A 15,176-nucleotide genomic window follows, 5' to 3' on the forward strand; every position below is an offset into this window, starting at 1 on the left:
TATAATGATAATAGTGAGTTATTACTCTTGCGTTGATGTATTATTGAGCAGTGGCATGACACAAAAGAAACAATAGTTTAAAGATTCTTCTCAGGGGTGGGAGGAGGAGGAACAGGAATAGGGAGGCAAGCGGGAAAGCTGAAGTAAACTTGGCTGAGGGGTAATTAGCATCTGGACCAAGGGGTTTCTGAGGAAAGAAATCTTGGCAGGTTGTTGTCTCTGAGTCCTCCAATTGGGTTTATTTGGACATTGCCTTTCAGAAAGCTTTGATTTCAGTAAGAACCACTCATTTCACCACTGAGCAGAGGGAATGAACCTGAAAACCTTAGTGGATGGACGTCGCCACTTCTGGGGCCAAATCCTAGAGCTGCCCCAGCGGTGTGTTCATGAGGATTCATTCCTAACATCCTAAATTCACATACAAAGGGCTCCCAAGCAAGGGGTGTCTCTAAGATGTGAATTGTAGAACCCCAAATACTGCTTTGTGTCTGATGCTGATCCTCGCCCTATATATGCCACATAAAAATTCACTCATCCATGTGTCCTGAAGACTAAAGCGTGGAATTAGTAATAAAATTAACTCAAATTAATTCTTAGATTTCTCTAAAATAGTTTTCAAATAGATGAGGAAGGGGGCTGGGACAGTCCACCTGGCACATTGTCCTGAGCCTTCTGCTTACCTTCCACGTAACCGTGGGCAGGTTACTCAGCTTTTCCAGACTTGAGCGTCCAGGCCTGAAAATGGAGGGCAGGTGAACAGACTGTTAAGGTTACTCTGAGTTCTAATATTCAATGATGCCAAAAGCCATTCTGCCTTGCTAGGTTTGTTACTGGGGTTGGGCCTTTGGTGATAAATTCTCACTCTCCACGAGTGGCCGTTGGCACCCTGTGACCTGACATGGCAGAAGGAGCCCCGCGTGCCAGCACTGCTGACTGGCCTGCTGCCTGCCGGCTCAGGCACTGGAGGTCTGGCGCTGGGCGTCGAAGCAGCCGTCTCCTTCCTGACACAGCGCGGACTGGCCTTTGTTTTAATTGCCTCCATGTTTAATTGCTTTCTATATCATTTCGCTTGATATGGATGGATTTTTTTTTAATGAGCTAGGATGTTCTAATTGAACTTACATGTGATTTCCTTGTAGCATTGTTTATTGGTGTGTAAACAGTCAGCAGATCCCAGAACCAGTTACAAACTATGCTGTGAAGCAATGAATGGTTTGAGTTTTTGAAGAGTTCAAGTTACTTGTAATTATTGTATGACTTCAGAAGTATAATTTTTCAACCTGAATGTATTAACCATTCTTTACAGTAATTGATATATAACTTTTGAAGATAGTAATGGATATATGAAATTATTGTCATTTTTTTCAGAACTTTTTGTTACTTAAATGTTACATGAATTTGCTTTGGCACTAAAATAAACAATTGAAAGTATTTAAGATAAAAAGTGAAAAATCTTTCTTAGTCTTCAAAATCCCACACCTTTTTCCAAAGATAATCTCTGTTACCCACTGGGTCTGGACCCATTCTAAACATTTCCCATGCATTTGCATGTGTATGCATGTGACTACAAAGTATCTCATTGGGTCATTGACTTGCATTGTTGTTCATAAACGGGGTTAACAGTCCGTGCTGCTCCCCACCATCTTTTATCACTTTGCTCTTGACCCTGTCCTGTCAAGGCATACACAGCAATCCTAGATTGTTTATTTATAATAATAGTCTAACCAGTTCACTGATGGCTTTTCAGTTTGATTATACACAATACTGCATTAAACGATTTGATACATGTATCTGTGCACACACATGACTGAACATATTTGGTGCATACCAGGAGCTGGAATTGTTAGGTTAGAGTGTGCACATTTTAAATTGTCATCCACACTGCCAAATTCTGTACAACAAGCTTGTTCCCTCTACAGCTGGCTGCACAAATCTGTGTAGAGTCCTGCCCATGGCCAGTCGCCACACCCACACCCAAGCTGCAACCTCCAGTGCCCTTTGCTCCATATCAGGATTCCTGCTAGCTCTTCCTAAAACTCCACAGTGGGAAGTGCAAGCTTTCTTTCCAGTGTTAGTTTCAAGAACCAGTGAGACGGTGGTCTTAGATACAGGTCCAAGCTTGGAAATACTTGGTAATCAGAGGATAGCTGGAGAATAGATCATGCATATGATGTTTTTATCTATAAAAGCTCCAAACTACAACTTGCATTTACTGGTGTCTTTTTACATTGTTGTTAACGTGCTGGAATCAGTGGTCTTTGCAGAGGGGTTGAGATTAAGGTCATATTCTGAGGAGCAATGTGGCACAGGCAATCCACAGGAAATACCGAGACTGAGAAGTCTACGGGAGGTAGAGTTGGACCTTCTTAATTGTCAAAAACACGTTCCAACAGTATAAGTGACAGAAGTCATTGGGTAAATATGTAAGGGGTTAGGTTAAAAACATATGCGAAGAGGTGCATAAGTATTTAAAAATGAAAAGAAGAGTGATTTTAAAATCTGCATACATTCATCTTCTGATTTGCTATTTTTTCTTCTTAAGACATCCTCATTCATTTACTTCTTTTATTATATATTTTCTCCTATCTACCTTATCATCTATATCTTTGGAGAAATGATCATTTTTCTTTTCTCTGAAAAACTGGAAGTGAACATGTTGTAAATTTCATAGCCAACTAGAAGCTGAATTATCCTCTCATGAGCATATTCTAAAACAAAGAATGTAAGCAAAGGAGTGGGTTTGCTAAAATATATTTCATTTGGCACAAAGGGAAACATAATCCCTCTACTGAAACAGGAAAAACTGATGGAGAACCTACTACATATAAAACAATTTATTCATCTCAACTCAGTCTCTGGGCAATAGGACCTCACATCCTACTAGTAGGTATAGATGAGGCAGAAAAACAAGCACAATGGCAGCAGGCACATGTGCAACCGTGGTGAGGGCACACTGGGCCAGGACTGCACCCGGCCCTGGCTGCTGCAGCGCACTGTTCTCTTTCGACCACTATGCATCCCAGTTTGACCACTGAAGTGCACGGGAGACCCTTTAAAGAGCAGTTTTCCCGTTCAGACAGTATCAAGCCATGGGTCAGGAAAGCCAACAAAATCAGGTCAGGGTCCTTTGGATTCGTTCCTGGAGACTCCTCTCTATTCACTGAGAAGGGTTTACTTCTCGTCGTGCCATATGAGGAGTTGTCTGGCTCTATTGCTCAGTGTTGTAAGTCTAAGGAAGAGGCACTGTCAAAACACATCCCTCATTTTTTAACCAATCTCATGTAGAACTTTAGGAAGAGCAAAAAAAAGGCAAGAAACGTTTCTGCTGGTAGATAATCCCACAGCAGTGACTCAGATTGCCAAGAAGGCACATGTATGTGTCATTTAAGGACAACTTAGATAATCAGAAGGTCCCTTTGACATAAGGAACCTCAGGAAAGCAGTAGCTGCAGGGATGCGAATGTCCACAGCTCAATGTGCTGACAACTGCTGGGAGAGTCACGGGGAGCCCCCTCCTTCTGCTTGGGGGCCAACGGGGAGGGATGGGCGGGCGCCTCACAGGGCAAGAGGCGTGGAGCAGACTGATCCTGTTCCTGTCATCAGTGATGTCCTGCCATAGAAGCACTTCGGGGCAGGAAGGCATGTGTAGAGCAATTCCTGGTGTCACTTAGTGGACACTCAAAGCTATAAAGGTGCACCTGCCACGTAAACAAACACAGAGATGAGATCTGAGTGAGTTCATGAAACAGGAAGAGCCCCCTTCCTATACAGATGGTTCACCGGCCAGGAGTTCATACCCAGTGCCATCAAGAGGCATTGGGGACTCTGGGTATTTTGGAACTAAAGGAAATGTCTTACCTTTTTAGCCCAACCTTATCATTGTCAGATGGTTGACATAAAAAATATGGCTATTTTTTGTTTAATATATTTAAAATACTACAAAATAACTCCAAACTGATGATTCTAGACTTTGACACACACTAAAAATATACTCCCTCTCATCCTATTTTCCAACCATGATTTTTCAGGGTAATTTTAAAACCTTTCTAGCTCCGTGTGCATATTTCCGAATTATTCCGTTCTTTATGTGTTTGTTTTGGTAAATTCTTATTAGGGAAAATAATAAAACTTGTTATGGTTGCATTTTATAGGCTGCCTGTGTATTTTATAGGAAATTGCGTGTTATCTTATTTCCAATCCTACTTGCTAAGCACCCTGAATATTTTCTTTATTGCGAGGTAACACACCAGAAGTGGGGGACAGTGTCTTTTAGAGGATTTACGGTAATGCTGCGGCATGTGGCTGCTCGTAAGCAGCACGGAGAGCCCTCAGGGTCTCTTCACTTGCCTGACACACTTCACTGCTGCCCATTAACACTTCCTCTGTTACTGCCATAGACTCAATTTAATGAGCGCCTCTGAATTTGGAGGTTTGCACCAGGAACAATGGCTTCAACAACTGAGGCACCCAGCTCTCTCCACTTTTTGATATTCTAGTTTATCTTTTTTAACAAAAATAAATTCTCTCTTTGACAGTATAGTTTGAAATAATCTGGGTATTCTCTTTTCAAATTACAACAGTCAATGGTTCTTAATCCGGAGACAATATTGCAGAAAACCTTGATAGAGAGTTAATACACAAATTGTAAATGTACGTTAAAGAAGATGACTTTTGTTGTTCTCCTACTAAAATAAAATTGAGCTATTTAGAAACACCCTTGTCACCAACAGACTGTATTTGGTTATGAATGAAATCACATTATTTCCAAGAAATAGTTTCACATTGAAAATATTTCTCACTTACTAAATTGTTTCTTAATTGCATCAAAGTGTTAAAGAAGGCAATAATCTTTTTTTTATTGAGGTAACATTGGTTTATAACATTGTATAGATTTCAGGTGTACAATGTTATAATTGGACATCTGTGTATACTACAGCAGGCTCACCACCAAAAGTGTAGTGTCCATCTGTCACCATATAATTGACCCCCTTTATCCTTCCTGCCCTCCCCACACCCTCCTTCGGAAAGCAATAATCTTACAAATTAGCTAATAATTGGTCCATTTAAATATTCAGTGCACTTAGTTTTACCTTCAAACCTAGACATGTATTTAAAACTGTTCAATATCTTGGATTTCAGGGTAAATTAACTAAATATATAGAAGCATTTTCTACTTGTACACAATGGCCTTCCCATCAGTGTTTCTTAGTACCATCATTCACAGCTTTCTAAATGTATGGCTCCCTGTCCTTAAACGGAACTCTGATGTGAGCACACTAGCACAAAGGAGAGGCTCCTGTCGGCCTCTGCTCCCTTCAGTTAGTCATGTTGTTGTTGTTTTGTCCTTTAGAAAATGAACCTGAAGGAGAAGTGGTGAAATCACGTCCAGTGGCGACTCCGAACTCTGACTGACTGAGGGAGCCAAGTCGGACGCTGAGAGCAGCGGTCAGAGGACTGACTTCAGGTACCGGCCTCAACCCTACTCTAGGGACTGTGGACATGTATCCTCTCCCTTGTGCCCCACCCGCTTTGTGCTCAAAGTCACTTCCCTCCTCTCAGCTTCCTGGTACTTCCTGACTTCTGGGAGGCAGTTAAAAGTTCGCTTGTGCGTGGTTTCCAAACAGACAGTTTGTGCTAAAAAGAGCCATTTGCAGTCAAATTAGATGATGCATATTTTGTTTTTGCTACTAAAACCCTATAGGGCAGGAAAGACAGGTGTCTCCTTGTGGGCGCTGTGCGGTGTCCTCAGGATGGTCAGTGGGGAGGAAATGATACCAGGATGCTCAAATGCAAATGTTTCATTTTGAATTGTTGCAAACAAAATCCACACTTGCTGCAGAAGTAACTGATTAGTAAGGTCTAGTCATTGTGATTCAGAGATGGGGTAAGTGCTTGGTACACAACCAAGTGGTTGCTGCCCAGGCAGCTCGTGTTTTTAGGGACTCTCCTAGGCTGGAGGTCAACAGGATTGGAATGTGACTAAACCTCCCCTCTGCAGTCTCGGCTTCTGAATGTGCGCACACAGCTGATCTCAGAGGCTCTAGTGTGATGGTCTCAAGACCCACAGTCAGGACTGCATTTCACACATGTTACTTTGCTGGAGAAAAATAAGAAGAATCTGGTGAAACAGTAATTTCTTAGGATGCTCTGTGAGGAAAACGGGCTTCCCTGTTAAGGTTCACTGTGCAACAGTAATTTATTTGTCTGCTGACTCCCTCAACTGCCTGTCTGATAATAGAACTGCTTACTGCTATGTGGAAACGCAAGGCTGGGATTGTCTTCCATGTGCCGCGACCTTGTGGGTGCTGCTGTCTTTAAGAGCTTTATGAACTGGTATAATAGGTCACAGTTGTTCTAATTATTTTCTCGTCTCTACCCTATTCACTTTCCCTCATTGGTTCGGTTTTGGGGAGGCATTATGTTTAATTATCATTTCCCCGGAGTTGAAAAAAAAACTATTCACATTGAGTGTTAAACTCATACTTGACTTTAAAGTCAGTTAAAATTTCTGAATTGTAGGTGTTTCATACATGTAGGCTATCTCGTTTCATCTGGTCTCATCGAGTTTTAGTCATAAGTTAAAGAATGTTTAATGGAATATTATATATGGGTCTGCTTTATAAATTTACCAAACTCGCATTTCTGGCATGGAGTTAAATGTCCACATTGAAAGGATGATTATCGACGTCGCGTACTACAAAACATTGAAATACAAATCTCACCATGAAATAAACAAAATGAAAAAGAATAACCTAGTTTTCAAAGAGAAATCTGTGTTTACACTGGACAAACTTGGCCTTGAATAGGCTTATCAGCTTAACAGAAGAATACCATTTGATTTTGAGACGTGTTTCCAGGTTCAAGGTGGGTAGAACAAGTTGAAATTGTTCAAAGAGGATATAGACATTCCAAGGTTCCAGCAGACCCGAATCCCCTGTTCCGTGCTTTTAGCCACCAACCGGTCCGTTCTCTTGCTGTGTGTCTGTCTTGATCACCCCCAGCTGGCCCTGGAGTTGGTACACTCTTCTGAGTGAAAGAAGAGCTTCACGGGGCCCTGAAAATCCCTGGGGGCCTCCAGACCAGTCAGATGGTAGTGATAATAGCAAGAGCACAACCAATATTACCATGATTCACTTGCAACGTTTCATGGGTGTAACTTCACGCGGTCTTCACTGCGTCACCGCTGTCCCTCACTTGCTGTGCTGTGGTGATGATGCTCATGAAGACCAACATGAGATGGCTGCACAAAGGGCAAAGGAGGCTCCCAGGTACCCTCTGTGATTTCTGGATATCTTTTATCCATTCTCTCATCCTTTAAAGACTAGTGTCTGGCCCTCAGGGAATAATCAATATATATTTGTGGTATGTATGTCATAAATACTTTAGTCCCTGGGTGATGAAATAAAACAGTAGGTTGAAAAACACAGATTAGCATACCAAAATGGGATTCCTGATGAGTTATAACAATAGCTTCTGGGAACGAAGCATAAATCTTCACATGATCGTCTACAAAATGAAGATGTGCGAACCATCAGATGGCATAGATCATCGGGGGTAAATTTTTTCTGTACAGGGTCAGATAGTAAACATTTTGGACTTTGTGGGCCATTTGGTCTCAGAAACAAGTACTCAACACTGCCATTGTTGTGGGAAAGCAGGCACAGACACTATGTAAACATATGGCCATGGCCGTGTACCAATAAAACTTTATTGACAAAATCAGCAGCAAGTGGATTTGGCCCTGGGGCAGTAGTTTGTTAGCCCACGGTAAATAACTAAATTAGCAGTTCCTAAGTAACTGCAGTCATTTCAGGAAAATAGAATATAACTCTCACTCTCTTCTCAAATTTTATTACTTGGAAAATCACACAACAGAGTCTCAAATCATTGTCCATAGGCAGGTCGCTCCACAGACAAGCCCTTTGCTGGTGTGCGAGCTGAGTGGTCAGGATCCAGCTGAGAGAGAAGCTGCACAGAGCCGGCAAGAGGCCAGAGAGAAGAGATTGGTTATATTGTGGAAGTGAGAGCAGAACCCAGAAAACCAGTAAGATTTAAAGAGGAGAAAATGTTCTAGTATTTTCATCCCTATATCAATCTGCCTGCCAAGAAATTTCCTGAAATCATCCGGAAAACTGCATGATATGAAATCAAATTAAAACCAACACCCAGGGGTATGGTCCCACCTGGACACACAAGGAGTTATGTGTGTCAAACCCCAATGCCAAAAGAGACATACTCCATAGGGCAGTCAGCGACGCTGGTGCGAGTAACCACGTCGCAGTGCAGGCCCGAGCGACAGCACAGGGCAAAACCACACAATCTGGTAAAACGCGGCCCATTCAGTCTGTTGTCCCAAAACTCTGTAACTCCAAAACAAAAATATAGGAAATAAGACACCAAATACAAAAGAGAATTTTTTCAAATTGCAATAGATTATATATGAGAAGCGTGAGAAAGGGGTTAGTCTGGGAAAATACTTATGATGTCATAGATTATTTTTTAAAAGAGATTTTATAAATGTCTCAACCTTTTCCTCTTATTGGGGATGTGAGCTAGTAGGATAAATCGTTTATTTAAAATGCAGAACATTAATCGATATTTTCCACTGAAATGATTTGCTAGAATGCATGTATCTTTAAAGCAGTACTTTGGCAGTTAATAAATTATTTCAGAATAGAAGAAAATGAGGGGTAGAAAAATGGTAGAAACACAACCTACAGACATGTGTGCCTGCTAATCAGTTCAGGAAAGAAAGGTCCCCAGTCCCACAAGCAGTTTAGTGTCAAGCAGAAATCTGGGTAAAAAGCTGGAGGCAGCCAGACCAGGGAACAAATCCTAATTCTTCTAAACTGTCTGTGTCCCTTTGGAGAAGTTATTTGACTCCTTGAAGCTGAACCTCAGTTTCCACATCAGTTACATGGGAACGATAATTTCTTCTAACAGGACTGCTATAAGGATTAAATGAATGTAGTCCTTGAAACACAGGAGATACTTTAACGTGTTGATCAGCTGTGCTGTTTTTGAAGTGGGCAGTAAATTGCCTTTGAGTATCAGACACAGGTGCCCCGACTCCCTTCCAGATTGCAGCTTCCTGAGGAGCAGCATTGCCAACTGGATCCCCTGGGGGTCAGCATTAGAAAGGCTTAAGGTGGATCCAGCCTCCCTGATTTCTTGGAAGAAGCAGCTCCTGGAAAAGGGAGAGTTGCCAGCAGGCCACAGATCCCTGAACAATCTAGAAACATCGCTTCTGGATTTGAAGTAAAACACTCCGAGGTCCTTCCCTCTCCATCTCAGCATCTTTATCCAAAACTTTTCAGTTTCAGCTCGGCATTCAGAGAGCTTGAGGCTTCTGATGATAGAGAAATCTGTATGCCCAACTTTTAGCACAGTGCTGGCTGTGTCATCGGGCAGCCGATGTCGGTCTCATCAATGGGTGAATAAATGCTTGTGCCGCATGAAGACGTGTCATTATGTGTTTGCCATTTATAAGGAGCTCATATGGAACGACTTCTGATAAATGTTAAGTGTGGAAAGCAGGGTACAGAGCCGTCTGTATGGTGTCCCGAAGTTTATGTAACAAAGCATGGGGATTTTCTTTACTGGGAGGGTCAAAGTTAGCAGGAAGATTTACTTTTCACTTTATGCCATCATTTTCCATTTAACTTCCTGGCATGTGCATCTATTTCTATTTTAAACGAAGTTCAATGCATTCCCTCATACACCATCTTTGGCCTTTTCCATCAAACAACCTGCTTCCGTGTCTTCTTCTTGAACACCCTTCTTTACTTTTCTGCAAAGGTCCATAGTCATAAATCTACACACATTAATCCCATGAGTTGAGGTCTTCTATTTTCTTAAGTGTTTCTTACAGGTACAAGTGAAGGGAGTATAGTTAATGTATCTAAAGGAAATAAATGCCTATTTTTTAAATAAAATGGATAGCTGAATAAATTATTGCAAATACCATCCATATACATAAATGTATAATTTTTTGCATTTATGTAACACATTTTTGAGTCAACTACTACATGCCAGACAGCATAGATACAAATATGGAATTACAGAATTCTGCCACAAAGCTGTTCATGTTTAACTATTTCATGGCGGGGGGCACACATACCCAAAAAAACCCTGAAAACTACCCACACGCTGTGAAAAGAGCTATAAAAGTGTTATGGATAAAGTAATAAAGTATAATGCAGGCAATGCAGCCCCACAAGTGGGAGAAGCCAAGTGCCCCTGGAGAAGGCACGTAGGGTCCTAGAGATTTCAGGCCTGGGCCGCACTCCAAGGGTGCCTCCCGCTTTTCAGACAGACATAGATATGTCAGACATCCCCCCAGCACCTGCAAGGACCCAGAGGTTTGAGAGTGGCAGCAGGAGAGGACATGAGTGCTGGGAGCTCAGGCTAAGCTCTGTAGACAGCGAGGGTCCCCGGGCGAGTGCAAGCCAGGGGAGACAACGCTGTTCCCCTGACAAAGATGGGGTGGAGGGACTGGAAGAACTGGGCCACATGGGGCTGTTGAAGGAGGGCAGGCAGCCGTGGAGAGTCTCAGCCAGGCAGGGCACCGGGGGAGGGAGAAGGGGAGGTGGCCGCAGAGGTCGTGAAGCATGGTGTGCAAATTGAGGCGGTGTGGACTCTGTAACACAAGGACTTCAGAGCACGACCAATGGGGAGGAGAGATTGTAAAGTGTTTCAGAGCACGGGCTTGAAAGCAGGAAGGAGTTACACACTCAGGCTCTCAGAGCCTCAGTGTTTTCATTTATCAAATAGGAGCGTGGTTTCTGCTGCGTAGGGTTGCTGAGGATGGTGTAAAATAACGCATATAAAGCATAGAGCTCAGTGGCTAGTGCACAGCTCAAGATCCTTAAGTCATACTTATCATCATTATTATTCATAAAGAACCAAGACATACTCGCTTCGCTATAAAAGATTAAGGCAGAAGGAGTCTGATTTACATCTGTGTTACGCTTTCTGCTGTTCAAATCAAAGTGCCTTCACTTACCACGCAGCTGTGTAAAAAATGAAAAAGCGCTGCATGAATTGATGTAGAAAGATTTCAAGGATATCTTGTTAAAGAAAATAGTGAGATGCAGAAGAGAAGCAGAAATATGAACACACATATATTTGCTTGTATTTGCATATAAATTTCTGGAAAGACAGACGAGAAGCTAATAGAAATGTTTACGTATAGTTACTATACAGAAACAGGCAGGATTAGGGGAGTTCATTGTTTTTATTCCGTTTTTATTTATTTTAGAACCTTGCAAATGTAAAGGAAGGAAGGAAAAAAGGAAGGAAAGGGAGGGAGGCAGGAAGGAGGGAGGGACCCTGGGAATCTGAGGAAGGGAGCAGGAAAGGAGGGAGGAACAAAAAAAAGAAGGGAGAGAAATTCTCCCAGCAGCTTCCATAGTTAACAATGACATGGACTAAACACAATTACCTTTAAATAACTTTAGTTTTTCCCATAGTTCTTACAATATTTCATGTGTGCTCTTCTTTCTAATATACTGTAAGATTTGTACAAAACATAAAATAAGAAACTATATCATTGCTTATTCACTTATTCATTAAGAGAGTTATAATTTAAAGGCCAAAGTTTCAAAATAATTAAAAGACAGTGTTTTCTAAAATAACATTCAGGAAATAACCATGCGATGACAGAAAATGGAAAAAATAGCAGCAGTCATAGAGAAAATTCTTTAGAATAATAAAGGGAAAGTGCTCTTACCTCTTAATTATGTTTTATACAGTACAAGAGTAACAAAGAATGTCTATGGACAGTCAGGGAGATGTGAATATGGACTGTATATTTTGTGATATGATGGAAACATTATTAACTCTTTTTTTGTTAGAATTACACAAGTTACGTAGAAGTTTTTTCCTTAGGAAGTAAATGTTGAAGAATTTAGGTTTGAGTTGCTGTGGTCTGTAACCTACTTTCAAAAGATTCAGAAAAATGTGTGAGCGTGTGTGTGGGGGGGTGTGCATGTGTATCTCTGTGTATGGTGTGTGTGTGTTGTGTGTGTGAGTATATAATATGGTCCGTGAAACACAAGGTAAACTACTGCCTCTATTTTTCTTAAACATTTATTTTTTAAACATTCGTTAAAAATGTTACAGGTAGAGAATAGAACTCAGAATCTCCTCTACTATTTGAGTAAAGATAAGCTGTCTTCTGGGTGGAATTTTCTGAGCCCCGGGCCCGATACCCCAGGAGAGCCCGTGGTACCCCTTCCACCCGAGATGCATTGTGGCATCACCTGATGAGCCCTGATCACTCCCTTATCCACAGAGGAGGAAAAGCAGCCCCTTCACAGGGCCAGGCTTTCCAAGCCGAAAGCACTTACTGGTGGCAGAGCCGCCAGTGGACTTTCCGCTCTATCACGCTGCATTTGCTTGTTGAGCTCCTGAATAGTTAAAATAAACCTTATTATGACGGACGCTAAGTGTGCTCATTGGTACATGGGAATGCAGTTGTAAAGGCCCGTGATCCAGGACGTCTCTCCTTTTGGAAACAGCATGTACACTCTTCCGAACACGTCATCCACCTTCTATCAAGAGCTCATCTTTTTCTCTTACACACTCTGAAATTCGTAGCAAATTGTCGAAAACATAACATTTTGTTATGAAAAGAAAATGTATTACTTTTAGTGCATTCTCACACAGAAAACAAAGGGGGAGGGTAGTCGGTCAGTGCTTCTTGAGGGGCTACTGCATGTGAGCGCTGTGCCAGGTCTTGATTATAGGAAAGCAAACAGAACAGAAGAAGAACCAGTGCTGATGCCCCCGTTACCCAGAAGTCAGGAGTTGGGGCTTGGGGAGCTGGGACCCCCACAGCAGACGGGTAAGCCGCACGGGATCAGCGCTGCCCTGTGCCCTGTCCATGTTGTACAGGCAGCCTTCACCCAGGCAGGGGCGTAAATGGCCTTAGATCAGAAAAGATGAAACTCGAGTGGTCCCAGGAAGTGGCATCCCAGAGAGGAGTTTATTCATAGGATCTAAATCAGTAAACCCACAGGAAGGAAAAAACGAAAGAAGGGAAGGGGCAGGGAGAACAATAGAAGATAAAAAATACGGACATAATTCTATGAAGAAACAAACAAACAAAACTTACTTACCAGCCTGGCCTGGAACCTGCAACAGCACTCATGCATGAGCGTAATAAGTGAAACCACTAACTAAGAAAGGCAAATCATGCTTGCTATTCTTTGTTCAGTATCCAAAAGAAAATTATATTTACATAAAATGTATGTGTATGTCTTTGAATTATAAAACTGGGTATCATATAGGGATGGCACTGAGATTATGTTTACTACATTAAATATTACCCCATATCTGACAATCCACGGGGGAAAAAGTGTACATCTTTCAACGAACAAGATAAGCAACAGGTTTGCTTTTTTCTTCTACACACTAGAATATTTATGCCTGGTCCCATTCTCTGTGTTAGGTACCTCCCAAGATCCCTAGACAGGTTGAGCCAAAGGGTGACAGCACGGAATGTCAGAGTAATTTTGTTTGTTTGTAACGTTTTGTTTTTTTGCTTTTCACTACGACAAGCAGAGAATATAAATTCTATTTCAGTTATAAATCTTTAAAATGCTTTGTCAGATATTTGCAACTGATGATTTGCTCCTAAGGAAATATGAATAAGTGTAACCTGAGCAGGTAGGATAACAGCTGCATTCTTAGCAATGTGAGGGTCATCACAAGGTCCACACCCCAAGAACTTGGAAAGGTGGCAAATCAAATTACTCCAAGCACCTGTCGAAGTAGACCTGTGCAAAGCCACCTGAGAGTGGTGGACTGTTTCCAGTGTCTGTAAACCTTACTGTCATCTGAGTCAGTCAGGACAGACTGCGATGTTTAACAGACGAACTTGGAAATAAACTCAGGAAGCAGGACACCGTAAAGTCTATCTCTTGCTCATATCACAATCTGATGCAGGTCGGGCTGCCCCTTCATTTTGTGGCTCTGCCGTCTGGATTCCGTGGTCTTCCAGAAAGCAGTAGGGCCTTGAGGATCATACAGGATGTTTGGGGCCAGGATAAAATGTTTATTAGTCATAAATCAAACGCCAGATTCCAAACCTGCCTCCTGGGAAGCTGGGAAGTAGAGACGCAGCACCGTGCCCACCGCCCTCTCACGGGCAAGTCAGCAAGGCCATAGCTGCCGTGGACCACCTGTCAACACAAACATCTTTGTCCCACCAGCTTCCCTTCTCCTGGTTCCATTCTGTCTGCATAAATGTCATTAATACAATCAGGCTTCCGCCAAGGTCTGCCTGCCAGGAAGGGACATGGAGCTGGCAGACCCAACTCTTCAGGACCTAATGTCATTTCTGTCTTCCTCACACACGTTCAGGCTGATTTTCCCCTTAAACCTTGGTCTGTGAACTTGGGGCCTGGTGAATGTGCATCCTTCCTGAGAGTCAACCACCTGCGTGGGTCTACTTCTGCAATACAGGCAGAGGTGCCTGGCCCTAAACCAGGGTTTTTCAATGAGTAGTCCAGAACCAACTCATTAGAATCACTAGGGTGATTTTTTATACAGATCTGTGATCTCCATTCAAGACCTATGACACTGTAATTTCTAAGAACAGGGCCTGGATACCAAAATTCAAAAAAAATACCCCACAATTCTTATGTACATTCATGAAGAGCTACTGCATGAACCACAGCCATTTCACCAGGCTGGCGAGTCCCACTTCAGTGAGGCCCCCTGGAAGCCGGCTCCCCACCTCAATCCTGCAGCACTACTGCAGGCCCAGTGAGCCTGATAAGTCGTGCAGCATAACAACATTGCGGTCAACAACAGACCACGTGGATGACGGTGGTCCCATAAGATGAGTCCCATAGAGCCTAGGTGTGTAGCAGGCTATATCACCTAGGCTTGTGTCAGTGTACTCTACGATGTTCGCACGATGATGAAATCACCTAATGATGCCTTTCTCAGAGCATAGCCCCATCATTAAGCAACACACGACTGACTGTGTGTGTATATATATATATATATATTTAATTTTATCACCTGTAAACTGGCAAATATCATTACTCGTCTTTCCTCTTTTTTAAAATATTTTTTACTCTTCTTTTTTTTTGCTTTTTATCTTTTTATTATGGAAGATTCGACACACAGACAGTGGCTGTGAACCCCGAATACACATCTCCGAG

At 42.3% G+C, this 15,176-nt stretch overlaps 1 protein-coding gene across 50 annotated transcripts in view; it reads left to right on the top strand.

Annotated features, from left to right (window-relative positions):
* MYT1L (myelin transcription factor 1 like) overlaps positions 1 to 15,176 on the top strand; it is a 448,087-nt gene that overhangs the window by 130,265 nt on the left and 302,646 nt on the right. For all 50 annotated transcript variants that reach the window (XM_070571805.1, XM_070571813.1, XM_070571850.1 and 47 more), the window contains exon 3: positions 5,351 to 5,464. The gene's annotated coding sequence lies outside the window, so the exon portion shown is untranslated. The remainder of the gene's footprint in view (positions 1 to 5,350; positions 5,465 to 15,176) is intronic.

This window comes from Equus przewalskii, chromosome 14 (genome assembly GCF_037783145.1).
Source record: "Equus przewalskii isolate Varuska chromosome 14, EquPr2, whole genome shotgun sequence".
Lineage (NCBI taxonomy): Eukaryota > Metazoa > Chordata > Mammalia > Perissodactyla > Equidae > Equus > Equus przewalskii.